Raw genomic sequence first — 12640 nt, 5'->3', positions numbered from 1 at the left:
CATCCGCCCTCTACAGATCGCATTTCTGTTCTGTCCACTTTGGAACTCTCTGCTCAGCTGACTCGCTCCCTGCCTCCCACCCAGACAGATAGGACAGCTCAATTGGGAGGAAGAAGCTATTGGACAAACATCATGAAGAGCAAAGACCCTCTGTTTGCAACAGGCAATCCCCTCCCCCCCAATTCATATTCAAGCCCTGCTCTTGGGAGAGGAGAAAGCATAAGAAAAGATGTCCATACCCAATACTAAGGGCAAAAGCTGCAAACTATGAGAATCGCAGAGAGACCCTTTCGGAGTGAGCGCTTCGGGGGGGAGGGAGGACATTGATGTTGGGTTTTTAGTTAAAAGGGCCTCAAGCAATGGTGAAAGTAACTTAACATTTCTTACCGGTCCTCTCCTATTGCAACCCAGGTCCCTGCCGGCTCTTTAAATAACTCCTTGCTGGCTTTTACTGAAACTCAGCCAGCTCTTACAGGAGCTGCGCACCAGGGCGCCCTTGCTTACTTACCTCTGGCCTCTAGGTGATTGTAGATATCCTGGGTGTATTTCACAGATACCCTATTTCAAGACAGTCCAGTTAGGCTTTGACCTGTCTATTGCTCTTTGCACAATTCCCTGAAAAACTTGTCAGTCTCTTTCTGGTGAGGGATGTGCCCAAATCTGGGCACAGGATTCCGGACCCCAACATGCAAGGAAGGGCTCTATGTTTCTACACAACCAGAGCCTCTGGTGCCTTTCTTTTGCTCTAACAGTTCATAGTTGGAAGACCACAAGCACTGTGGTATGTGGGGTCATCACATTCATTGGTTTAACTCCTAAATTCTAAACCACGCTAAAAACCTGGCAATAAACTAAACAAACTGAATAAAGGCTCAGAGGGGGTAGTAGCCATGTTACTCCGTAACTTCAAAAACAAAGAGTAGTCCCGTGGCACCTTAGAGTAGGCCTGCACAACATGCGGATCGAGGGCCACATGCGGCCTGCAGGGGCTCACTGTGCAGCCTGTGCCGACTACGGGCGGCGTGGCCCCATCCGATCTGCCGGCTGGGCGGAGAAGTGGAGTGCCGCTGGGGAGGGGGAAGTGCGGTGATTCTCGCTGCCAGGTTGCCTGCATGCAGCTCCGGTGCAAGGAGGTGGGGCACAAGCCAGAGAGTGTGATGCCTGCAGATGGCAGGACACTGGTGTGATGTCATGACGTCATGGCCAGTGACCGCCAGATTCAAAAAGGCTCCAGCAGCCTCACAACCTGGAAGGCAGAAGCCAGGTAGGGGAGGGGAAGGGGCTTGTGCTGAGGGGAGGGGGGCAGGTCAGGAGAAAGGGGAAGGCACCAAAGGGCAGGGTGCAGAAGAGACAAATGCCGGGGGGCTAAGTGAAGACACACATGGTTCTTTTTTTTTCCCCTCAACAAAAATGTTTAGCCCATGTGTTTGGTATTTTTTGGGAGAGCATCCCTACTTGCGGCCCGCAGCTGTTTTCTTTGGAGTAATATGGCCCTCACCGCTTTCTAAGTTGTGCAGGCCTGCCTTAGAGACTCACAAATATATATACATATCGTCTCGTGAGTTTTCATGGGCAAAGCCCATTTCTTCAAATGATCTTGAGTGAACAGAATCAAGTTAGGTTTTAAATCCACTCTCAGAAAAACTTGCTAACCAAATGGTGGCTGTCAATGGATTAAGGGCAGACTTCTTCCCCTCCTCCTCTTTTGGTTCAAAATGTAAACAAGGGCCATGTGACTACGATATTTCTTATCGCTGTTTAATGGCAAAGTTGGAATCCCCCTCCTGATCAGCAGCCATCTCCTCTCTCTCTCTCCTACCCCTCTGCCCCTGGAGCACACAAGCACCCGCAGCAGCCTTCTGGCTGTTTGTTTTCAGAAGTGTGTTAGAGAGACCTCAAAATAGCAAGTGACCAAGACTCTTCTAATCCTCTCTTTTAATTGATTACTCTTGGCCCAACCCCTGATGCCTTGGGGCTATGGGGCTGGGGGAACCCACCCCCCATAGATTAGCACCCTTTAGTTTACAGATCAGCCACTTCTTCAGTCCTTTGCCCTGCGGCAATGCTTGAAAATAACACTAATCTCATTAAGAGCAGAAGGGAGCCCTTCAAAGTTTATTAATAATGGAAACAGACAGAGAGAGCGCCAGGCTTGGGTTTGTTCGCCGCTGCTCTGTTTCAGATTTCAAAGCTTGGGGAAGTAGCAGGGGCTTTTCCAGTTCCTGGATTTTGCCAGGGGGAAGGTTTTATCCTCTTCTCTCCCCCGCTTTAGAAAGTTCAGTCTGAAGCTAACAGAAGCCACGGCACATATAAACCCCTGCCTACATCCAGAGGAGGAGGGGAAGGTGTCAAAGTGTTGCATGTGTGAGTCCATTAATGATTTGGGGTGTTGAGAAAGTGAGCGCTGCCTGGAGTGACCCGGGGTGGCTGAGTGAGATAGGAACAGGGAGCTGGCTAGCAAATCCTGCTGTAACACCTCTGACTCCAGGGCGCTGGGGTCTACACAACAGGATGATGTTTTTAAAAGAGCAGGGCAGGAACCTCTTCAGCTTAGACTCCCAAGAGCTGGTTTGCCCCATGTTTCTGCCATCTACTCGGCATTGCCAGCTCTTGCAGTGCTATCCTGACTGCCATGGTGTTGGATGCTTTTTCTTAAACCGTCTCCTTTCTGGAGTTATCCTGACAGCCCATGACCCACATTTTAAAGCATTTCTAGCCCTCATGGACCCCCAGAAAAAAACAGAAAACATGATCCTGAAAGGCTCAAACCCAAGTGAAAACAAAAAGAATCCCTTAAAAAAACCCTCATGATATTTAAGAAATATTTTTAAGGCCTGACTCAGTTTTATAATGTGTGAAACTGGCAATACTGATGTGACTAAAAGGGTATCTAAAAAGGTGTCATGAGGAGGAGGGAGAAAACTTGTTCATCTTGGCCTATGAGGATAGGACAAGAAGCAATGGGCTTAAACTGCAGCAAGGGAGGTTTAGGTTGGACATTAGGAAAAAGTTCCTAACTGTCAGGGTAGTCAAATACTGGAATAAATTGCCCAGGAAGGTTGTGGAATCTCCATCTCTGGAGATATTTCAGAGTAGGTTAGATAAATGTCTATCAGGGATGGTCTAGACACTATTTGGTCCTGCCATGAGGGTAGGGGACTGGACTCGATGACCTCTCGGGGTCCCTTCCAGTCCTAGTATTCTAGGACTTCATCTTTGGGCTTCAGTCCCCCACAAGTAACACCCTGCTAATGATCCTGCCTCTCTCCAGCTCCCCTTTCTCTGGCCAATTGTAAGCCAAGGTGTGTCATGTGCATGTACAGCTCCAACACAAGGCCCCAATCTCAGTCCATATCTCTAGGTACTAAAATAGTAATGCAATGAGAAGACCCCTTTCATCTTGCCAAATGGCTAGGGCTGCCCTATAAGTCATCTTCTCCCATACTGGTACCCCCACACCTCAAAATGCAAGGGAGCGCAAATAGTTCATGGAGCTGCCCTGCCAAACTCCTTCAGAAGAGGGGTGGGCTTTAGGAACTGCTTTCAGCTGAATGCCCAGCATAGGTGGCTCCCTCCCTAGCTGAGGGAGGTTTGGCAAAATCACCAGCCCTCCACATGCCCAAATATCTGCAGGGCCCTAACCAAAGCTGGCACTGAGCAACTCCCAGGCCTAAGGAAATCTGCAATGTAGCACAGCTCAACTTTTACTGAAGCCCTCAGCATTTGCCTTGTTACTTCATCATCAAAAAGCCTGAACCACTGTGGCCCCCGCCTCCTATTTATGCTCTTCCTACTCACCCCCAACCAATTAATGCCCCCCCCCAAGCTGCACAACTGCAGCATCTTAAATCCCCAGCCACTTGCCCAGCTGTTTTTAATCTTGCCTTGCACCACTGGTGTTAATGGGAGTTGCACACTATGCTACCACCTGATTGTTCCCTAAGTGGACTCCGGGAGACTCCTGATCTGAGGAAGTGGGTCTGGCCCACGAAAACTCATCATCTAATAAACCATCTTGTTAGTCTTTAAAGTGCTACATTGTCCTATTTTTTGTTTTATCTGCACTAGTCTGACTAGAGTTCTGCTGAAAATGATGCATTGAATGGGTGGGAGCCAATCAGGTGAGGTGAAATAAGACCCTGTCTGAAACCTGGTGGTTCAGAACACTTTGGTCAGCTTTTTGGTGAGCTCCATGTACCTCTATGCTCCTCCTTGCTGCTTTCAAGACATTTGTAGCACCCATTGGTCCTAGAAATGCAACCTAAAAAGCACACCAAAAGTCAGCACAACCCTTCCCAGCACCCTGATAGTTACCATGTAGGACTCTTTCAGACAAGCCCTTGAATCTCAATGTCCTGTTTGGACATTAAAGATTCTCTGACCCTTTTTTTCACCCCAGAGGTAGTTGCATTTCAGTGCTGCTCAAGGGAGACAGGTGAAAAACACAGGAAGGGCTGAAAGTAGCATACTGGGACATAGGCCAAGAAGGCCAGATACCCAAGGCAATTTCTGAATCAGAAAAATGTGTTCAAGACTCCTGCCTCCTTCTCTTCTGTGCAGGGGTGGTTTTTGAGGTACCACCTTCCCCTGTGTGCCACGTAACCTGGCTCAGGGAGGTGGGCACTCACCTTGTCCCCATATACTATAGCTGGGTTCAGCTGGCAAGGCTGGGGCAAGCAAGCCAGAAGATTGGTAGGGGATTCTATGAAGGTTTGTCGGCCATTACACTCCTTAGAACAGGGACAGCTGCAGGTTCGGGGCTGTGTAGCTGTAGCTACGGGGAAGCCTGGGAGAGAATTCCTTCCCCTTCACCTCCAGCTTCTTTTCCCAGCTTCTTTAGCTTGGGGGTGGAGGGAATTGGGATGGTAGACAGCTGCCATCACCCGGCTATTCATACATGGGGAAACTGAGGCAGGCAGCAGTGGAAGTGGTTCACCCAAAGTCACTCTTCAGGCCAATGGCAGAGCAGGGGCTAGAATGCAGGATTCAGAAGGCTGCTCTGAAACCTTTAGGCCACTTCCCCTTGTGTGGTCCAAAGGACAACCTGGTAGTCAGGGTTCCTATTGGTTCTAGTCCCATTGCCGCTGGCTTGCTCTCTGATCTTGGGCAAGTCATGTCACCGTTTTGTGTGTCCGTTTCCTTGTGGGGGATCATGGGGATATATGTCAGCACCTTTGTCAAGTGCTTTCAGATATATCATGGATAAAAAGCTCTACACGAGTGCCAAGCAGGGCTGTTAGGGTTACAGCAGAAGCAGTTTATGAAAAGCAATTTGATTTCTCTCACACAAAGAGCCATGTGTTAAAAATATATCCCTTGTGGAGTGTTTCAAAGTATTTTAAGGGATGATCCTTGATTTATTACTTGCTTTGAAAAGGGAGCAAGCTGATACACATGCTTTCACGACACCCAGGCTCAATTTATGATTCATCTTCCTACAGAAATTGGAGCTCAGGGTTTGTACGGCTGAACTTTGGGGCTGGGGTTTACAGAGGTGCCTAAAGGGTTTGTGTACCCAAATTCCTAATCCCCTTGCACTGATGTGTAAATCCTGGGCTTTCTGTAAAACTCTCACTGGAGGGGATTCCCAGGAAAAGGTATTGTATGTTTGATTATATGGTAACAGCCGGATAAGACATCTTACATTGCCCAAGTGAATTGCTGACGAAAGGTGCTAGATTGGCAATTGTGCTGTACAACAGCTTCTTATTTGCAGACCACATTCAGATTGTGTTACAGCATTGCAACCTTCCCCTTCAGTACTCCTGCACTGGACTCTGCACACACATATTGTGACAGTCCCTGCCGTGAAGAGTTTACAGTCTAAATCAACAGAGCAAAGGAGATATTATTATCCCCATTTTATAAATGAGGAAACGGAGTCACGTCAAAAATAAATTACTTGCCCTAGGTCTCACAGGGAGACTGTGGCAGAGCCAGGAGCCCCAGAATGGATAAGTCTTATTCCAGAGCGTTCAGCACAAAGCCATCTTTCCCCCTCACTGAGTGCCACCTATAGTAGGAGATGATTTATAATGTGGATGCTTTCCCTTTAGTGTCCTCTAAGAACAAGAAGCAACCCAATGGAACTGAAAAGCAACACATTTAAAATGGAGCATAGATCATCCATGGAATTTCTTGCCACATGATACCAAGAGATAACCTGTGGAACTCCTTGCCACATGATATCACAGTGGGAGGCTGCTCACAAAGATTAAAACAAAACCAACATTCATCTGGATAAAGAGAACACCAGAGGTACATAAAATAGATGCATCACCTTGAGTCCACATTGCTTTCTTGGATGATGTCATAAGACAGGAGCCAATCAGCAAGTCTGGTGCTGCAGTGTCATTTCTGGGTAAATCATCTCACAGGCTAGATTTGAGAATGATGGTGCTCAGTTCTTTCCTCCCTGGCTTCTGGATCAGCCATCCTATAAATGAACTTCTCTTTCTGCAGACCAACAAGGACAAATAGGAGAGATTAGACCAGAAATTCAAGTCCTGTGCTGTATTAGTCTGGAGAACGGGGGGTAAACATTCTTTTCCTGCTATTTTGGTTGAGTTTTTATCATTTCTCCCTTTAAACTGCTCAAGATAGTTAAAACCAAAGCAGAGTGTGAAGAGCTTCAAAAAGATCTCATAAAGCTAAATAACTGGGCAAAAAAAATGCAAATGAAATTTAATGTTGATAAATGTAAAGTAATGCACATTAGAAGAAATAATCCCAACTATACATACAAAATGATGAGGACTAAATTAGCTACAACTACTTAAGTGAGAGAGATCTTGGAGTCATGTGGCTAGTTCTCGGAAAACATCCACTCAATGTGCAGCAGCAGTCAAAAAAGCAAACGGAATGTTAGGAATCATTCAAAAAGGGATAGAGAATAAGACAGAGAACATCTTATTGCCTCTATATAAAACCATGGTACACTCACGTCTTGAATACTGCATACAGATGTGGTCGCCTCATCTCAAAAAAGATATATTGGTATTGGAAAAGGTTAAAAAAGGGCAGCAAAAATGATGAGGGGTTTGGAACGGGTCCCATATGACGAGAGATTAAAAAGACTGGGACTTTTCAACTTAGAAAAGAGGAGACTAAGAGGGGATATGATAGAGGTCTATAAAATCATGACCTGTGTGGAGAAAGTTAATAAGGAAAAGTTATTTGCTTGTTCCCATAACATTAGAATCATAGAACAGCAGAAATGGAAGGGACCTCGAGAGGTCATTGAGTCTAGTCCCCTGTCCTCACAGTAGGGGTACAGCTAGAGTGTGGGTTTTTTCGAGTATCCCGAAAAAACTCTGCCACGTCCAGGGAACGCATATGCTCTTCCACTTTTTTTTTGCGTAAGAGCAAATGCGCTCTTTCGGAAGCCCCTGTATTCCTTATTCCGCAAGGAAGAAGGGGACTTTTCGAAAGAGGTTTTTTTCTGAAATATGGCCTCTCCCGACAAAAGTATCTTATTCCTCAAAAAAAAAAAAGAGGTTTACAGGATCGTGTGAAAGTTTTTTTTCCCCAGCAAATGGCCCCATCTACATGGAGCTTTTTAGCGGCAAAACCTCTTCCGCAAAAAGGATCGGCAGAAGATATGCAAATGAGAGTGTGATTTGCATATCTCCCGCTGAAAAAAACTGGCAGTGTAGACATAACCTGAGAAGGGGAGATGAGAGCAGCTTTCAAGTACCTAAAAGGGTGTCACAAGGAGGAGGGAAAAAAGTGTTCTCCTTGGCCTCTGATGATTGGACAAAAAGCAATGGGCTTAAATTGCAGCAAGGGAGGTTTAGGTTGGACATTAGGAAAAATTTCCTAACTGTCAGGGTGGTTAAGCTCCTCCCTCAAATCATTTAGTGCCAAGCGTGTTTAAGCACTGGAATAAATTGCCTAGAGAGCCTGTGGAATCTTCATCACTGGAGATATTTAAGAGCAGGTTATCAGGGATGATCTAGATGGTGCTTGGTCCTGCCGTGAGGGCAGGGGACTGGACTTGACGACCTCTCGAGGTCACTTCCAGTTCTAGTGTTCTATGATTCTATGAGGACGGGTTCTGGAAGACAGAGGTCCTGGGGTGGGAGGGCTGGTGATGGTGGGTTTCTAGGACATCTCAATGGTTATTATTATGACTCAGACACAAAAGACCCTTTCCAAGGAAGAAACTCCCAGATACTTTGACCAGTCCTTGAAAGATTTTGGCCAGAGCTGTTTTGGTGGGCATCTCAATCAGCTGAGTGTGCACTCACCAAGGTTGCACTGACAACTGCCTGCTTGCTTCCTGCCCTGCTTCCTTGCTGTCCTGATGAATTTCAGTTCCCATGATCTTTGCACCTGGGGGCAGTGGTTCTCTGTCAGTTCTTAGCTGGTGGCAGCAGAGCAAAAGGACTCGCTGGAGCATGACTTTACAGAGACAATCCCAAATCTGTGTATAGCGCCACAGACCTTCACCAACTAAGAGAGGAAAGGAGCTGGAGGTGGCTAAGTGGCTTTGTCCATGATAGAACCTAGTCATGATACCTTCAGTCCACAGGAACATCTCAGCTCTGTCCAAAGAATGGAAAGATCCCTTGCAGAGGAAGTGAGAATGGGAGACTGGGACTAATGTCCCAAGCACAGTGTTGGGAGCCAGGGACCCCTAAGCCTCAATTTTAGCTTAGATTTGTTTCCTATCTGGCCATAAGGAAGTCACATAAAGTCTTGGGAATAGAAGGAAAGTCTAGTAGGAGGACTAACCTGGGAGACATGGGTTAAAAGATCTGTCAGTCTCTCTGTTCCCTATCTGTACCAGGGACATAACAGCCCTGCCCTCCTTCACAGCAGTGCTGGGATAAATACTGTAACTATGATGGTGGCCATATAAGTACTTAAGGTACATGGACTTTTGTGTCAGATCCCCCACCTGCATTATAAGGAGAACACCGCCTGCCTCTCGGTCACAGGTGTATTGTATTTGCAAATACATTGGTCGATATTTGCAAAATGATTGTTTATTATCCTCTGCCACTTACATCCTTTTTGACACTGAAGCCTTGTCTCACTTACTGGGAGATTGATGCCGCAGAGATCGATCTCCCAAGGTTTGATTTAACGGGTCTAGCAAGGACCTGCTAAATCAACCACTGATGACACCCCTGTTGACTCCAGTGCTCCACCAGGTCATGATTAGAAAGGGAAATCGACAGGAGAGTTTCTTTCATCAACCTCCCATTAGTGGGGACGCCATGGAAATTCGAACTAAGGTACGCTGACTCCAACTATGCTATTCATGTAGCTGGAGTTGCGTATCTTAGTTCAATTTTCTCCCCTAGTGTAGACTTGGGCCCAGACTGTAAATTCTCTAGAGCAGGGTTTTCTTCTTTCCTACTTCTCTGCAAAGTGTTTAGTTCAATAGGACCCTGATGATCCTTGGCAGTCCTGCCATAATAGAAATAAATCTTCTGCATTATTACAGAGCCAGACAGTTATTCCATCATATTGAATATTAATAGTAATTGATACCTATTGTTAATTTAACATGGCAGGTTGGATTGTGACAGGTGGACATGTATGCCTGGGCAGCTGTGAGCACTTTGAGGGGGGGGGGGTATCTACACAGCACCCGAAACTCGAAATAAGATACGCGATTTGCACTACACAAATTGCGTCTCTTATTTTGAGTCTATTTCAAAACAGGCTACTTTGAAATTTGGCGCGTCTACACAACACCAAATTTTGAAATAACACACTATTTTGAGACATCCCTGAATCCTCATGGAACAAGGGTTACCAGGATGCTGAAATAGCACACCTGTAATTTAAAAAAATATTTTGAAATAACAGGCGGCTTGTGGAGATGCGGGGTAGCTATTTTGGGATACCTCCGGGATCCCGAAATAGCCGTGCAGTGTAGATGTACCCATGCAGAATGGCCAGCTGTACCTAGTGGCCATACACATGCCAATATGACACTTTTCACCAATTTTGGAATGTGACTAGGCTTTCCCATGTGTTAATGAATCCTCATGTTGCCAGTCCGCAGAGACCAATTTTAGCTCCACAGGGTTTGGGGCAGTTGGCCAGGACATTTTTTATGGAATGTTTTTTTCATTGAAAAATGCTGATTTGCTCACACTAAAACTTGCCACAGGGCAGAATGGCTTTCGTCAAATTTCTTGACTAAAATAAAAAAAATTGGGGAAGGGGAGCTTCAAAATGGACATGGTGACATTTCTGAATGAAAAGTTTTGTTTTTCTGGTTGGAGATGACTTTTCCTTTTGCACTTTGGAGTAAATAGAATGAAAAAATAATAAAAAAATTATCAAAATTAAAAGGAAAAGGTACAAAATGTTCAAAACCCACCTGAACCCAAGATATGGTTTCAGAGTTTTGTTTTGTGGAAATTTCTGAGATGTCTGCCCAGTTTGGGAACATTTTTGAAATCTCAGAAATGTTCACAGGCTGGGAAAACCACTTCCATCCATTCTCCAGCTGGGGATTCAGCATTGGTCTCCGGGATGTCTGTGGCCAGTATGCGGCTGGCATCAGTGCAGGTTTGTGTCACGGTGCTGATGGTGGGTTTAAAACACGGGGAAGCATTTCTCAGTCACTTATGAAGTGGTGAGACAGGGTATCATGGCTAAAAAACACCCAAGAGGGATTAAATCCCCACAATTCAGCAAGTTTAGCCTCGCTTACATCTAAATTCAGCTCTTTCAGGCCACAATACCTATAGGCAAATGTTGTCTAAAGCAGTGTTTCTCAACCAGTGGTACGAGTACCCTTAGGGGTACTTGAGAGGAGTCTGGGGGGTTCGTCAACATAACTGAAATTTGGAGAAAATGGAATTTTTGGTTTAAGTTTTACAAAGCTTTATTATTTTTGTACTTTTTACACCCAAAAATATCATTGCCCGCCCAGCTAAGATAAGTTGTTTAAAGGAATGTGTTGCAAAGGTAGAAAAAAAAATTGTGTGTCTGAAAACTGTAGGTACTGGGAGTACTTATAATTTTTTTTAAAGGGGTATTTTATATGAAAAGGTTGAGAAACACTAGTCTAAGGCATGTACTCGTCACTCTGCACAGGGACAAATTTCACCCTCTCAGGTCTCATACAAGGCCCTATTTTCCCTGTGTCTAAACCCCATGTTAAGGGTGTAAAGGGGGCTTATACAGCACCCAGGACCCTGCATGCTGGTCAGAATGTGGTTTAAGCCCCCTAACATGTGATATTGCTTCACATGTAATTTACTCCCTCAGGCTGTCTGGGGGAGTAAACCAAGGAATAAGGGGAGTTTGAAGGGAGGATGAGAGAGGAGGGAGGGGAGGGTCCCAGGCTGTGATCCCTTCAGGCCTAACCTAATCACCATCGCTCTGCATTATTACCCTGCCTAACGCGGCATGCTTTTAAATAAAATATGCAAAGATTTCTCAAATTATTTCCCTAGGGGCGAGTGCGTTTTCTATCTTCGCTCGTGCATGTTAATCTGAAAAATGCAAATTCCGCACACACACACCCATCTGCTGGGGCTTGGCCATTTATTAACTTTTAAAAAAAATGTGAAATTTTTCTTCCTTTTTTATATGAAAAAGCAATGAGTTTTGTTATCTCTTCCCTTTTTTTAATTTCATTTGGAGAAAACAGTTTTTAATAGATAAAAAAAATGCCCTTGAGCTGGCAAGGATTATGACTCACTTGATACCAGAGTTTTAATCAGAGCTTTTTTTATTGGGGATTTTGGCTGCACCTGGTCTGGTCGGGGAGGAAATTCTGTAATTAGAAAAACAGGATATTTGTGGGGACTAGTTTTGATTTCCTGGCCCCAAGCTGGATGATACTGACATGCCAAAGTCTTAAGTTGTCCTTACTTTAAGTATTTTGTACACACCCAAGACTCAGCATGTGAGTAGTTGAAGTCAATGAGATTTCTCACCACTGCAAAGTTTGTACAGTGCCTTGCACAATGGGCTCCTGGTCCATGACTGAGACTCCTAGCTCTACCACAAACTTATGAGCAACAATAATATTGAAGATAATAAAGTTAAACATTTCTGTAACCTGCTCCTACTCAATACATCTGTTCCCTCTGTAATGGGTGGAGTATACAGAGGTGTACTGGTTTGCTAACGGCTTTTGGCTAAGGCAACAGAAGTTCTTGCACTTACATTCAGAAGTTCCCAGGTTCAAATCCCATCTATCAGAGGTCTGCTCAGAGGTGCGATATTGCAGTTACACAACCAAGGCTGAAGCACACAAATGTTTTGGAAGAAGAGATGGAGGATGCTCAGGTGAGTAGGGTACTAACCTAGGACTTGGGAGACCTGCAGTCATGATCCAGACTTCCTTTTTAATCACGGTCAAATCACTTAGCCTCTCTGTGCCTCGGTTTTCCATCTGCGAAATGGTGATACTATTGTTATCACATCACAGAGGTGTTGAAAAGGCACCGATAATACTGCCTGTGCTGTGGGTGGGGATGTGGTGTTGAGAATTAATTAGAAATGCTATGTGATTGTGAGGCACTGAGATGCTACAGTAACATGAGTTATGTAAAAATCTGAGACAGATTTATTTGGAAGAACCCCACCTTACTACAGCTCAGCTAATGTTTCTTCTTGACTTTTGTATTTCCAGGGCTTTAAATGTTTTCTTTGGGCCCTG

The 12640-nt window shown here is 45.2% G+C and overlaps 1 long non-coding RNA gene across 1 annotated transcript in view; it reads right to left on the bottom strand.

Moving 5' to 3' along the window:
• The window catches only part of LOC112546262 (uncharacterized), a 116186-nt gene that overhangs the window by 36987 nt on the left and 66559 nt on the right, over positions 1–12640 (bottom strand). Inside the window, exon 3 of the long non-coding RNA XR_012897654.2 lies at positions 6281–6456. This is a non-coding gene — a long non-coding RNA (uncharacterized LOC112546262). The remainder of the gene's footprint in view (positions 1–6280; positions 6457–12640) is intronic.

Source organism: Pelodiscus sinensis, chromosome 26, assembly GCF_052426305.1.
Source record: "Pelodiscus sinensis isolate ZL-2025 chromosome 26, ASM5242630v1, whole genome shotgun sequence".
In the NCBI taxonomy this organism is placed as follows: Eukaryota; Metazoa; Chordata; order Testudines; family Trionychidae; genus Pelodiscus; species Pelodiscus sinensis.
This window is presented reverse-complemented; position numbering and strand designations above follow the sequence as displayed.